The sequence below is a fragment of the Juglans regia genome, chromosome 13 (assembly GCF_001411555.2).
Source record: "Juglans regia cultivar Chandler chromosome 13, Walnut 2.0, whole genome shotgun sequence".
Taxonomy (NCBI): domain Eukaryota; kingdom Viridiplantae; phylum Streptophyta; class Magnoliopsida; order Fagales; family Juglandaceae; genus Juglans; species Juglans regia.
Genome location: NC_049913.1, coordinates 3804278 through 3820400, shown reverse-complemented (window position 1 = coordinate 3820400; position 16123 = coordinate 3804278). Strand labels below are relative to the sequence as shown.

The 16123-nt window shown below is 34.4% G+C and overlaps 1 pseudogene; it reads right to left on the bottom strand.

The window, feature by feature from the left end:
* Window positions 1-10134: 10134 nt before the first annotated feature.
* Window positions 10135-12052, bottom strand: LOC109006978 (annotated as a pseudogene).
* Between the last annotated feature and the right edge of the window lie 4071 nt (window positions 12053-16123).

The following is a 16123-nucleotide window of genomic DNA, read 5'->3' as shown; positions in this document are numbered from 1 at the left end:
AGATTCAAAAGTTTGTAGCCTTTGGTTCCAAAAGGGTAACCAATGAATGCACATGCACGACCTCTAGGGTCAAATTTTTTTCTATTATGGATAAGTGTGGCGGCAAAACATAAAGAACCAAAAATTCTCATATGGGCATATTCGGGTTTCTTATTGAAAAAAAGCTCATAAGGTGTTTTATTGTTTAGAATGGGTGATGGAAGCCTGTTAATGATGTATGTGGCTATAAGGATGGATTCATTCCAGTAAGTTAAGGGAAGACCAGCTTGAAAAAGAAGGGTACGAGCCATATTTAATAAGTGCTGGTGCTTCCTTTCAACGATGCCATTTTGTTGAGGAGTTGCCACACAACTTTTGTGATGGATAATTCATTTTTGATCAAAAAATTCGTGCATGTTGAATTCAACACCATTATCACTTTTCAAGATTTTGATTTTCACTTGAAATCGTGTTTCAACAAGATTGTAAAAATCTTCAATGCATTTTCTGGTTTCGGTTTTGGCAGCAAGCAAATAAAGTTATGTAGTTCTGGAAAAGTCATCAACAATAGTCAAGAAATACTTTGAGCCATCATGTGCAATTGTGGAGCAAGGCCCCATAAGTCACAATGGATGAGCTCAAAGATTCTTGATTAAGAGTGTGAACTATCAAAAAAAGGTAAATGATGAAATTTAGCTAAGGGGCAAATTTTGCAAGACTTTTCATTAATAGATGAAATTTGCTTGTGTACAAGAAGATGTGAAATTAACTGTAATCGAGGAAATGATAAATGACCTAGGTAACAATGCCATAGGTCAGTATTGGAAATAGAGTTTGTAATGGAAGTAAAACAAGTAAAATTTGTATTGTTGTTGTATGAGTGTGTTGAGAGGAAAGTGGTCAGAGCTGAGGGAAGAACTTCCTTGCAAATAAGGTGGTACAAGCCATGCTTGAGCTCACCCTTCCCAATCGTTATCCATGAATGCAGGTCCTGAATAAAACAGTGAGTGGAAAAAAAGAGCAAACAACAATTAATGGTAGAAGTTAGTTTGTTTGCTGAAATGAGGTTGAAAGAGAATGATGGCACATAGAGAACATCATGTAAAATGATAGCACATAACACCTGTGTCTAGTATCTAATCGATAGAGGATGTATTTATTGAGCTCTGTGTGTGTGTAGATAAAGAAATAAATGTACCAGACATTTTGGAACATGATGTTGTATGAAGAGAGGGTGGAGGTGGGTTCTTGGAGTGGACAACAGAAGTCGCAATTAGGGAATCCTGAGGTCGGATCAATGCCATCAGTTGCTGATATTGTTGCTTGGTCAAACCAAATTTGTCATCATCATTGTCTTCAGAGTCATTGGCAAATGAAAGAGCGGTCTGATTTGCAAGGAAACTAGAGGGCTGCTGCTGCTTTGTATGATGTTTGTGGCCCGGCGGATATCAATTGAGTTTGTAGCATTTCTCAATGTGTGGCCAGTCAAGTTGCAATGTGAGCAAAGAGGAGGCCCAGCATTGCCAGCCTTGAAGCAAGTCTTGAAAGTATGGCTGGTGATTTTACAGTGGCTGCAATAACGACGGTCTTTTTGGAAAGTTGGTTTGGCTTAGGGAGAAATTTGGAAGGGGTGTAGGGTTTCTTGACTACTATAGCCATAGTTTCGGGGGATAGGGTGTGGGAGGTAATTTGGTGATGTCTTTTCCTGTTGTTGGATGAGGGAAAACACTTTGGAGATAGGGGGAATGAGATCCATAAGCATGATCTGGTCTCAGATGGAGGAATAAGAGTTGTTGAGACCCATTAAAAATTGCAACACACAATCTCTTTGATATTGATCCAGCGAGGTTTTCATAGTACCACAATTGCAAGTAGGGATGAGATCATACACAGAAAGTTCATCCCATAGAGCTTTTAATTTTCCATAGTAAATACTTACCGGATCGTGTTCTTGAAACAAAGCAGCCAAAGCCTTCTTGAGTTGGTAAATACGGGGAATATTTTTTTGAGAGAATCGTTCTTGAAGATCCAACCATATTTCTCGAGCATCATCAATGAAGAAAACATTGAGCTAGAGAGAAGAACAGATGGAGTTTTGGAGCCAAGAAATAACCATGTCATTACAGCGCTCCCAAAACTCAAGTAAAGGATCTGTTGGTTTAGATGGTTTGATGAGAGATCCGGTGAAAAAACCAAGTTTGTTTTTTCGCTTGAAGAGCACAACGCATTGAGCGAGACTAGGTGGCGTAATTGTTGTTGGTAAGGAGACCGGCGACAGGGGTTAGAGCTGGGTTATTGCCATGGTCAAGTCAATATGATTTTCCGGATCACTGAGATTAAGGTATAGAGATAAGATGTTTGATTTTGGGTCAGAATGAGATTCGGAAGAATCGGAGCTAGGAGTTGCCATTGAAAATGCTCTCGATATCTCTCTGATACCATGTAAAAATATGAACAATTGCAATTGAGGAAAGGAAAAGTCAGAGAGCAAATCAAGGGAGGAAAAGTTGTGCTTCCATTCCAATCAAGTTGGTTTTTACAAGTATGTGCTCTCGAGCATATTTATAGAGAATCCTTTAACAAACTAACAAATCAAACCTATGTATTGTGCCAGCTAATAAACATACACAAAAATAAATAAAAGAATAACTAATGTATACGACATTAAAAAATGTAAATGGATGAATATATAAAACGACTTGTAGCATTAGTCTTGGCCTGTATCCATTGATAGATCGATATTGCCTTGCTTCTGATCGATCACACGCATGCATGCATGCAAGGCGTCTCATTTCTAGTTCTGGGATGGGCCTCATCAGCCTCTCCGCCGCTGGCCGGTTGTTTCTGCACCATGCATCTTAGGTGTTGTGTTTTAAAAGGTGGGCTTATGGATAATCATGATTCATTATTCATGGCACAATATGTAGTACTAATGGTGTTTTGCATATGTGCTGCCAAGTTGAGTCTCTGTCCTTTAGATAATGATCTTCATCATTTTGTTGTAAATAAGAATATTGGTCATTTGATTCATTTGCGCGAGCTGCCAAAAACTAATTAGCGTTGGTTGGATTAATGATAATAGAAATCACATCATGATCAGGAGCGAACGTTAACTGATCCTGATCACCATGTTAATTTGTGATTTTTTCAAATATTTTTTAATTATGGTTAAATGTAAAATTATAAATAATACTAGATATAATCAAAGGGTCGGTGTGCAAGTTCTGCACAGTCCATTAAAAAAAAAAAGTGGATCCCACTGTGAAAAAAAGTGAGGCACACCTTAAATATTCCACGTGAAAATAATGGTGAATTCGACTTTTTTAAATGGAGTAATGTGCCGAGCATGCATATATATTTTAGAATTGTATTTAATATTATTTTAACTAAAAAGTAAATATTTACTATTCAGGTGATCAAATTGATCAGATTTGGGTTGAGTTTTAAAAGATTTTTGCATTGTAATTAAAGCTCTATGAATTAAACTAGCAGCGCTGTGGAAATTAATAATGAGTGTGCCAACTTAAGTAATTAATTTCATATATTAATAATTAATCAATTTGTGCTCTAATTCGAATCTCAGTGATATTCTTAATGAAGTTGTTTAATTGCTTAATTCTAATTAATTTTTGCACGTTAGTTCGCTACAAGTACGTACTGTACTTAATTTATTCCAGATGATGCTCGATCGCGCGTAAATCTTTCTGTACTCTATGTCTCTTTAATTTATGTATTTAAGCATGGTTTAGAAAAACCTTTTTATTTAGTGCTATATTAATATATGAGGTTTTTAAAAGATCAAGACGTACACTCATCACCTTATAAGGTAAAACATATTAATTAATTCAGTGATACAACTACAAAGAAATTTTATAAAAATAAACTAATAAATTGATGTCATTATAGAAAAAATGAGCAAGTATAACGAGCTATTTGCTATAAGAATAAACTCATTTTGATAAAAAAAAATAGTCATTTTAATATAGAAAATAATTATTAATAAGTAATTTTCTTGTAGTGTGTGGTTTTATATAATCCGTTAGATCTACTTTATAATAAAAATAATTTTACAATCTAATGTACATATTAAATTAAGTCAATTTATGACTTTATTTTTATAAAATTCTAGATACACTCTTGTCAATAAACTAATAATTTCTTTCGGATATACTCTTGTAATTAATAGTTTTTTTTTGTACAAATATTTAGATTTCATAACATGCATGATAGCATCTTCTTGAAACCTATCGTGGTCAATATCTAGCTGATCCTTACCTTTTAAATGATTTGGAAATATGTTACATGAAAGGACGGAGAGAAATTCGATCTTTGGATGCATAGTTATATATATATATATATATATATATATATATGGTACGTATGTACGTATAAGTAGTACTGTTGGTAATAATGCAACGCATGTCCAAAAACAGTACTTGCTGCTATAAACATTCTAGCTGTAATTAATGTGAATATATAATTATATATATAGGATGATGGCATGCATGCATTATTACGCCATGTGCTACATGCATGAGCACCATTTGAAAGGAATATTTAACATATATACTCGATCTTCTAGATAATTAGTACTACGTAAGAGCCTAATTAATTTCGAGAAAAAAGTGACCACGACACAGATGATGTTGTCGTACGTTAGACGTTTGACAATCTCATTGCTAGAAATAATGATCTCGATCATCGATGATTACAAAAATACTATATATTGATCATTGATCAGGATTAGTATCACTCAGTACTATAAGGGAAGTGACTTTTTTCCAACGATTATTTTTATTAGAAAAAGTCTTATAAATCGCTGCCATTAATTTTTTTCAACAATTTACACATTGCTTCAGTACTGCTGATCGATGGCATATATGATTTATGGTATATATATAGCTAGCTAGCTAGACTTATGATCTATAACGTGTTAATTCATGAAATCGATAAAATTAATAATATTCCACTTCGTTGCCTAATCGATCCAAACTGATCATGCGTGCTTGCCAATGTTGAAAAATCAGTGTAAATGGAACTTAGGAACAAAGAAGCCAGTTGACAAAGTAAGATCAATCTGAGTGGGAGACAAAGACAGCCCATTTTGTCTCGCGTCCTTTGGCCGCAAGTCAAAAAGCATGTAGCTACAAATTAAGCATACATATTGGAACCAGTACTACATGACCTGATCCATAGTCAAACAAAGCTCTTCTCTCTCTCTCTCTCTCTATATGTGTGTTCGTGTGAGAGAGAGAGAGAGTATATATATACACACGACATATACATACCCTGCAAAGGAAGCTAGCTAGCGCCATAATATACGTGTGGGCCGGAAATTGCGCTTTCCAGAGTTGAACCTTAAGGATTCTTGGGTCGTCATTGAGGGAACAAAAGGGCACTCTTGTCACAAAGCTGCAACAATAAAAGCATGTATCATGCATATAGTGAAAAATCCGGAAACGCCCACACATATCCCCACAGGTCGTACAACACCATGCACGCTCATGCACCCGCTACTTTCTACAAAAAGCCAATCCTAATTCAAAAGGCACTACACAAATCTGTTCTTCATTCTTTGACTCAGACTTCTGCTATCATCTCTCTCTCTCTGTGATCTCTCTCTAGGGTTTCTCAGGGGCCTTGTTGCAGAGCCAATTTGGCATTCTGTCCACCTCCATGAAATGTTCTTGTTAGTTAACTAGTTTGATTTTCAGCTTTTGGAGGCGGCCAGCATGTCAAATTGGTTCTGTAAATTTCTCTCTGAGAAACCATATAAGAGCCAAAAGCTCTTGATGAAAATCTTTCTGCTTAATATATAGCTCTACGATCCTTAATGTCTGTCGTATTTTCTGATCTGGCCAGAAAAAGTCTTTTTCACTCGTATTCTTTTTACACTAATTTGTTGTTTGTTTACTTTATATGTGTGCATGCATATATAGTTGAGACTAAGATGAGCTCTTTCATGGTCTTGGGGTCAAGAAAATTAGAAATTTAGGTGGTTAATTTTACATGTAAGATACAGTCACAAGTGTTATCTACGCATGCAGGTAATTATTAAAGCAGCAAATTTTTTCCAATTACTTGTTCTGTCGGTTGACCTCTCTTAGTGTATTCTGATCTTTGTTCTTTCGGCCACTTTGCAGGTTACAGGTTAATGCATACTCACCATTCTTTAGCTCATGCGGAAGGACTAGTAAATTTGTATCCATTGAATTAGGCCAAGTCACTTGTTGGATAGGCCATTTTTAATGGCCGCTATGCTCCAAATACGATCGACCATCAACCATAGGGTGGTTTCATATTGGTACGTATTATATATATATACCCATAATATGAGTTCATATGATGATCAGTATCCGCAGACAAAAAACTCGAAACATGCAACTCGGTAAGAGTACTGCATCATAATAGCTAGCCTATACATATATATAAAGAACGTATATATGTATGTTCTTTAATTAGGAGACGTTTGGATTCGAAGATGACTTGAGATAAGTTGAGATGAGTTGAGATAGATTGTGAATAGTAATGAGATGAGTTGTGAATAGTAGTGAGATTTGTGAGTTAAAGTTGCTGAATAGTAATGAATAATAGTGAGATGAATTGAGATGACCTGAGATGAACTTAGATGACTTGCGAATCTAAACGTCTCTTAGTCTTTACACATATGAGTCGGTTTTAAACCGAAGTAGCAGATCATGATCGGCTGCATTAATATTATATAGGGCTTATCTCAAGAGATGAACTACCTACCAACTTGAGCAATTTCATGTAATAACTACAGCTTGAGCAGACGTTGTTTCCTAATGTGAGTTCAAGAAAGATGGATGCCATAATGCGTCAAACTATTTTTTGGAAAGACCAGAGGGAGTTTTCTTCAATTCTCAGAAGGGAAGAAGTGAATTTTGGCAGCACTAGTCTGGATTTTTGTGAACTTTGACCCGTAACTTGTTAAATATATTAATGTTTTGTCATTGCATTATTGATGTAAGTCAACCATGTACATGAAATTGAAAAAGCAGCCAAACATGTTGCATGTAAAGTTTCTCTATTCGTTATGTCTTTTGAGCCTTTTTCTTAGTATGTAATGATGGTGAGATCGTAACTTTTTCATCTTTAAAGCACCATTGATGATTACGGTGAACGCGTGCTCGGCTGCCATTGGCTCTGAGACACTTTGGTTTGCTGTTGGGCATTGGATTCCAAGAAGCATTATGCTCGGAAATGGTGATTGAGTCTGCCATTTTTGGATGGTAACGTCGTTGTTGGAGGTTTAAATGATTTACGTACACATCTGATCCCCCAACAAATTCAAGTGCGCGCACTTACATTAATATTACCATGCATGGCCACCACCACCTCTAACAACTACAATTACTAGCTATACACAAGCTGGTAAAGCGTGCTACGCGTACGGCTACTAAAGTCAATCTCATAATTGGTCTGTTCTAATTACATTGTTCCGTAGAGAGAGAGAGAGAGAGAGAGAGATGTGAATGGTACTAGTAGTACTATTGCCTTCCATGATCATGTTGAGTGGCCTTTTGAAGGTTGAAAAATAGGTTAAAAGGTTAAAAACAAATCACTTTTTATCAACATTCGAGGCACTCAACACATACATTCCACTTTATTAATCTAATATTAATTAGTTCAAGACAGTAGTAAAGGGTGATCATAATCAAATACATTCGTATAAGTAATTCTTGAAAACTTAAAACAAAACGATCGATCGAATAGCATGCTGCATGCATGTCCGGCCTTACAATTAATATTGATTAGAGAGACCGGGGGGGTCCGTATATAAAGATGATCAGTTGATCATGTGGTTCCTGATCAAGCAGTAATATTTATAGCCAGCTTCATTCCGGATGCACAGTTTTGAGGATAGGAGCTGATGAAAAATGTTATTCCTTGTTCAAGCTTGATCTCATCATATCCTGTCTGATACCATCCGGCGACAACCTCTGGGACAGTGCATGAATCATAACCATGCTGATCATCTCGGACAACCACCACATCGTGTTTGGTCCGATCATACATAAACACTATATATAAACAAACACAAATTAATATTAATCATTCCTACCAACAAAAATTTTCGTACAATACCTATATATATATATATGACTAATTAATTATAAACCTGCATGCATATATATCAACAAAAACTTTCGTACATGAATACGGCCTACCAAGTATATCGCCGGTCTTAAAGCTCTTCCCATCAGGCCAATCACTGACGCCAAAGGTCCAACCTTTGTCATCACCAACCATGTAGGTCGTCCCTGCCTGCTGAGTCGTTCTGCAGCAAAACAACATACACGTGATCAGCACTACTGTTGTGCCAAGCTGGATGGAAGGGATTTTTGTTTGGGCCATTCTTTCCAACATGTTCGATCTCCCGATCTCCACTGTAATATGAAGATATTAATTCATGGGACGATTAATTAAATAGATGCATGACCCAACAAACAACGTCGGAAAGCCAACAAATAACATAATTAAGAGCTTAGCCTATAATTGAACAGGAGAGTCATTAACAACTTATTGTACGTTTCTGAGATGATAATGATCATAATTCATGGGTTTAGGTTATAAATCCAGCTTTCATTTTCGGCAAGAGAATAAAATAATTGTTTCTAATGAATATATTAATTAAGATTCTTAGATTATAAAAAAATAATTAAGAGAAATTTTATTTACAGTTCTGAATGGAGACTGTTTGTGCAGTCTCGTTAATGAATATGAGTAAAGAAAAAAAAATTATTTTAAAAATAATATTATTATAATTTTAAATTTTTTTTAAATATAACTTTATAGACTATATATATATAGACTAACTCAATACTTAAAAATACAGATACCTACCTCTAATATTTGGCAAACTACTGCAACTTCTAGCTATTTAGACTTTAGTCAACAAGAATAGAATCTTCGGTCAAAGGAAATATTTGGGCTGGGTTGCACTCAACGACCGTGAAAAAGCTCAACATATTTCGGGCCCATCTACCGTGATTCACTCGGCCCAGCCGAGTCATCGACTGGATCGGCTGTGTCGACCCAACCACTGCCATTCAATTAATTTTTTATTAAAAGCAAGCGATTTAATTGATATAATTTTTCATCTAAAAATTAGATTGAAGATCTGAAATTCGAGACCTCCCTCCCAACTCAAAAAATAATAATAATAATTTCTTGACGCTCCGATTGTCGCTGCAAGCATGCAGAGTCAAGGTTCATATTTTCATCAACTTTAACCAGAAAAATTAACACAAACAAGCGATTGGTTCGTTTAGATTCTAAATTCATCTCAACTCATCATTACAACTTTTTCAAATTTCAATATAAAATATAATAAACAATTCAACTTTTTCAAATCTTAAAATAATAATAATATTAAAAAATAATATTCTAATAATATTTTATCATCTCAATTCACTTCAACATCCAAACACAATCTAGAGACATACCCAAAGCAGCTTTCAAGGGAGAATAATAGGGGCAAGGCTTAAACTGGCAGTACTGACGTCGTTGAGGTCAGCCAGCAGAGACATAATTTTACTTTAGAAGACACAGATAATGACACAAAAAAGATCTAACATGGGCAAGCAGAAAGCTCTTACTCATGGTGATATCTCATTTTCTGCAAGTTTCATGGGTCGTAGGCTCGTAGATATGGGAAATTCTTCATGGGATTAATTCCCAGAATTACACTTCACTTTTAAGTTAAATTTTCTTTCTTTTTCATCTTATCCATTTTCTTTGTCCTACTTCATCGAACCTTTCATTTATTATTATAATTTTTTTCATTTCAAACCCGCTTCCCTTTTATTAGCAACAGGGTGGTGGAAATTTGTATCATGATTGCAGAACCGTATTCTTTATAAATGGTAGGAAAAATTTTGATTCTCTAGATTTCGGGTCACTGCTGCACCGATTACAAAGAACAGAGGAAGATAAAGCAAGAGAAATAAAAAGAACAACGAATTTACAATCTTATGACAAATAACTTGTATGATTCTGACTCTTTTGTTAGCAAATTTCAAATGAAAATTAAAGAGAAAACAAATTATTAAGCAGCTAATCATAAAGGTCAGCATCCTCGTGCCCAGTGCCCACCAGCTGAAGATGCAAATATATTGGGATAACTGGGCACTATTCTTGACTCTGAAGACTAAACTCAGTTCTAAAAGCTCTGGAATGCTGCAAGCATCGAGTAAATGCTTGGTACTTGTAGATGTCAGCATCTTTCACACTCCTGGAGAACTTCAACGATTACTCAAAGTGAGAGACCTTGATTTCCGTCACTTTTATCTTCAGAATCCTCTTTCACAGCATCAGTCTTGCTTTTCTTCTCCCTCTCAATTTCTTTCTGAATGTGCTCTCTAGTAGCATATTTGCAAGCTCTTTGGCATATTTCTGTGATATCAGCCCCACTAAAGCCTTGGGTAAGCTTGGAAAGTGCTGCAAAGTTGACATCTTTTGATACCGGTAATTTTCTCAAGCAGGCGTTGAAAATTTGTAGTCGTGATCTCTCATCTGGTAGAGGGATATAATTATAGATCAATTGATCAAGGCGACCTGGCCTCAGAAGAGCTGGGTCAATTATATCAGGCCGATTGGTTGCCCAGATAATGAAGATGGTTTTCTTGGATGATAATCCATCCATTTCAGTGAAGAGCTGATTCAGAACCCTGTCAGCAGCACCATCGGCATCTCCAACTATACTTCCCCTGTGAATGGCAGTGGAGTCAAGCTCATCTAAAAACAGGACACGGTGCAGACTGGCGAGCCTTTTCAAAGATATCCCTAACATTGGCCTCACTCTCTCCAAACCACATTGTGAGTAGCTCAGGACCCTTGATGCTAATGAAATTGGCTTTACATTCATTAGCAATAACCTTAGCCAGGAGGATTTTCCCACAACCTGGAAGACCATAGAAGAGAACAACTCTAGAAGGTTGCATGCCAAACTTCTCCAACTTTTCAGGATGCTCCCCTGGATATTGAACAGTCTCTTGAAGCTCCCTCTTCACACTCTCAAGTCCACCTATGTCTTCCCATCAGTCTCACGCAAAGCAGAGGCGATGCTGGTTCTAAGAGCAGCACTAAAGTGATCATTCGTAACAACCATGGAGTGGAGAATCTCGGCATCATTGGTTTCATCCTCTAAATCAATTACATCCGTCTTCTCTCTGATACATTGCAGTACAGCTTCATGCAAAGAGCGGCAAGATCTGCCCCAACACACGCCCATGAGTTTCCTTTGCCACCTTTTCCAAATTAACATCTTCAGAAAGCTTCATCTTCCTTGTGGACACGAAGAATCTCAAGACGACCAGCAGCATCCGGAACATCAATCTCAATCTCCTTACCAAACCTCCCAAACCTTCTTAATGCAGGGTCGATACAGTTAGGCCTATCTGTAGCTCCAATAACAACATGTGTTCGGGACTTTAGCCCATTTATCAGTGTTAAAAGTTGGGAAACAATCCTCCTTTCTAGCTCTCTATTTGTCTCTTTCATGTTTAGGAGCAATCGAATCAATCTCATTCAAAAATACAATCGACGGTGCATTCTTCTCGTTTTCAGAAAAGGCTTTTCTCAGGTTGCGTTCGTTCTCATCTGCCATCATACTCATAATCTCAGGCCGATTGTTACAAACGAGGAAAGCACCCATTTCATTAGCAATTGCACTTGCTATCAGCATTTTCCCGGTACCGGGTGTTGGGTTACGACTTGATGATCTTCGATAAAAATTCGTTTAGATTTTTTTGTGATTTTCATGAAACTTGTGCCATTGATGACCACTAATAATGCGTGAGCAGCTTTGTAATATCTCGTTGAATTCAATTAATGCTTGTAAATATATATATATATATATATATATATATAATTCTTTGGTAGTCCTCTAATTTTGGCCTCGTGTATAAGCCTTTGTGAGTTCTAATCATGAACATAATGTTTCATGGGCTCTAATCAATCATCACTTTTACATCATCTTCTTCTTTTGAACAGGTTTGACAGTTATAACCATTATGCTGGTAACCACCTGCCTAATATCTCTAGTCATAGTCCTTTGCTGGCACAAGCATCTTCTTAGGCATTTTGCTTTATAGATATGCACGTATATTTTTGTGTCTGTACTGGGTGTGGTACTGTACTTATACCATTTATTTTGTAATGGAATTTGATCAAATTGCAACAAAACTACTTGCATCAACAAATTTGAGGCAGGGAAAAAATAGAGTTAATGATCCTGGAGGAGAGAAGGCCAAACTGTATGACAATATCTTCTTTGGCTTGCCTATCAAATGGATCATCACCAATAAGAACTATCATTTAATGATTTATCTAACAATGTCATAAAAAAGGATTAAGCATTCAAAAAGCCTCTTTTATTGACTTCACTAGAATGCACCATGCTAAGAATTAAATTTTCCTCAGGTTAAATTTCCTTTGGTTCTAATCTATTGTTCAAACTTCAAATGATAAATGCTTCTTCATATCTTTATCACTTCTCCAGCATCAGCTAGTTTTCATCTACACTGGTTAATTACCACTCTCATCCAATATGCCATAGTCTAGCAGGAAATCATAGACATCAATATGCTATATGCCGTAGTTCCATCATCATGACAAGTGTTTTCAATATGCAGTAGTCACTATGACAAGTGTTTTCAAGTTAGTTTTTGCGAAGTCATAGTAGTTACAGATAGGGGTGTAACCGGTCTGGTCCGGTTCGATTTTGGCAAAATCTAAGACTGAACCGGTATGTACCAGTTTTGTATTTTCTAAAACCGATTACGCACCGGTTACCCTCCTAAACCGGTACTTTCGGTTTCCGGTTCAGTCATGTTTTCTGATTTTTTTTAAATGTAAATTTCACAAATTGTCATTAAAAATTTGTTTATAAAAAAAAACTTTTAATATTAATTATAAGTATTAGTATTAGTTATAATCTTTTAGTAAAAACTTTTAGTATTAATTATAAGTATAACTATAATCTATAGTCTATATTAGACTATTAGTATTATTTATAAACTTATATATTAGTATTAACATTTAATGTAATAATTTATAAATTATAATATGAAATTATTTCATATATATGTATATATATACATATATATGAAATTATAAATTAACATTTAATGTATAAATTTATAATTATACATTATATATAAAACTTATTTATATTAATATTTAATATATATTTAAAATATTTTGTATAAAACTTATATATAAAAATATTATTTTTTATTTTTTTTAATCAACCGGTCTGGTCTGGTCTAAAAAATCTCAAAACTGGAACTAGACCAGAACCGGCCGATTTTTACGTTTTAAAAACCAGTCCGGACCGATTTTCCGGTTTGAATTTACACCCATAGTTACAGAGGCCATAGCTAAAAATAAAGTAAGCCTAAGGGGCAACATCATTTATAATAGCCTAGAAATAAAAACATGCCTCAGAAATGAAATAATTACAGCCATTCACACGGTGTAAAAACAAATTCATTGCATCAAGAGATCCTCCAGATTTTTACAAAATCTGTACATTTTTTACAACCACAACTTACAAAAGAAAGCCTCTAGATTTTCACAAAATCTGTACATTTTTTACAACCACAACCTACAAAAGAAAGTCTCTAGATTTTCACAACATACTTCAAGAAACCCATAAAAAATAGAATAATGATTTTCATACAATTAGAACACCCACAAATTTGTACATTCTTTACAATCACAATTTCCAAAAGAAAGCCTCCAGATTTTCACAACATACTTCAAGAAACCCAACAAAAATAGGATAATGATTTTCAATCACAACCTCACATCTCATCATTGCCCAATGATATTTTTTGTGTGACAGTACTATATTGGGTTCCAACAACAACATCTTCAATGTCAGCACCAACTTGACTGTATGGGACCTCACCAGATTGACTAAATGGGACCTCACCAAATTGACTGTATGGCATCTCGCCAACTTATTTGTCATCAAATATTTTCTTACAAGACTAATTTTTAAAATAAAAATACACATTTATTATAAAAGAAACAAACAGTAGACATCACATATATACAATTAATAGAAAAAAACTTAGTACCTATTTTTTCTTTCTCTTGATTGCGGACTTCTCCGCATTAAAATGATCAAGGTTCAAAATAATAAAATATGCTCATGCATTAAAATCCAAATTCCATTTGAGATTGATGAATAGAACTACCATACTAGATGAGTTTTCCCCACCCTTTTGAATAGAGGTAGCATCTTGTATAAATGACTTGTATTTAATTACACATTGTTTTTTTTTTATAAGTGAAATACAACGGCAGAGATTTAATTACACGTTGTTATTGGTACTTACAGTCAATTTCTATTTCTTTTTCTCATCCACCACACAATTTTTAAGGCCAATTATAATATAACGTTTATTTGGGCAGTTAAATCTCAACTATAATGCTTGCACAAATTTACTCATCTGAAATAGAAATAGTGCAAATACCATTATAAACTAATGAATAATCCCTATTTAGCATCATATCATCTTCTATGGAATCGAAATATCAATTTCAAAAGAAAAAAGGGAAATAATGAATAGCACAATTTCAACGAATTTTTCTTCTATTTCAACACCACACTCAAAGAAGAAGGAAGAGAAGTCCTGCAAACAAACAAAAAAAAGGTTTTGAATTGAACAAAAAATGTTATATGCTTGCAGTATGTAAGCAAATGTTTGACATCCACTAAAACAAAAACATAAAAAGGGAACCACCACCAGACATAGAATTTGGATTGAGATATTTCCTACATTTTCTTAACAACCAAACACGTATCCAAAAACAGAAAAAAATAGTGGCTGAGAAGAAACTGAGAAAATACCCAAAATCAACAACCAAAATATACAAAAACTCCAAATCCAGTAAAACAGTGTATCGCAGATCCAAAAAACACAAAAACACACAAAATAAGAAACATAATGAAGAGAAAAAAAAATCTTCTTTCGGTTGGTTCTTACCCTTGTTGACGGCACCAAATGGCGGCGTTCGGAGGATGAGCAGTGCAATGAAACTGTACGAAAGAGAGACAAAGTTGGACGGAAGGGTGGGGAGGGAGGGGGAGAATTGTATTTTGATTTCAATTGGTTAATTTAGTTGTACTAAACTCCAAAACAAGTGTTTTATTAAAAATATATATATTTCAGGTCAGTCGGTGTGCGGAAGTTGCAGCACTTTAGATAGTTGTATAGAATTATTATAAATTGATATGAACAATACTATGTACAGTCTTTAAATAAGAATTGTATTAGAGTATTGATAATGGATTAGTCATTGTCAAGTCTAAAATTTGGTTAAATTCTTACATTTTGACTATAATATTAACTTTTAACTATCTGAGTCGATATTGAACTAGCCATCTTAAAGTTAAAATAATAATATTATATTATATATTTTAATAATATTTGACAATTTTTTTTTTCATATTTTGAAAATACACTTCATATATTTTAATAATATATGATAAAAAAAATTATACAATAATTCTTGAAACCAACAAACTAATTTTTGCCAACCCTTTTTTTTTTTGCCAACAAGTAGAGTCATTAACTTTAATTTGTAATACGGCAAGTCATTCGAATGCACATTAACTTTACGCACCCAGATTGCTACATACATTCATAGCATTGTGAGATTCACAAACCAACTACTCAATGTTGACAAAAAAAAACTATGAAAAATTATAATAAAAATAAGTATGTTTTGCTATTTATATTTTTATATCGTGTATTAAGCTAATAATAATAGAAAATAAATATACCATCAGTTGAAAACCTCATCATAAAAGAAAATTAATTTGACAAGAAAAATTAATAGAAAAGGAGGGGAATTGAGAAAAAATAATAAAAAATTCATTTGGTCCTTGTGTCACCAAACATAGCTTTGTGGGAAAAGTTAGTGTAGCTCAAAACTAAAAAGTATGACTATAGCTAATTCAACGTAGGAATTTGTTCATGTCAAAAAAATAAATAAATGTAAGAATTTTGTGACTAAAAGATGTAAAATTTGTACTTGGCATTGGTAATGTTTTACAAGTCTAGTTAATTTTATTTTTAAATTTTTTAAAAATTATAATAATATC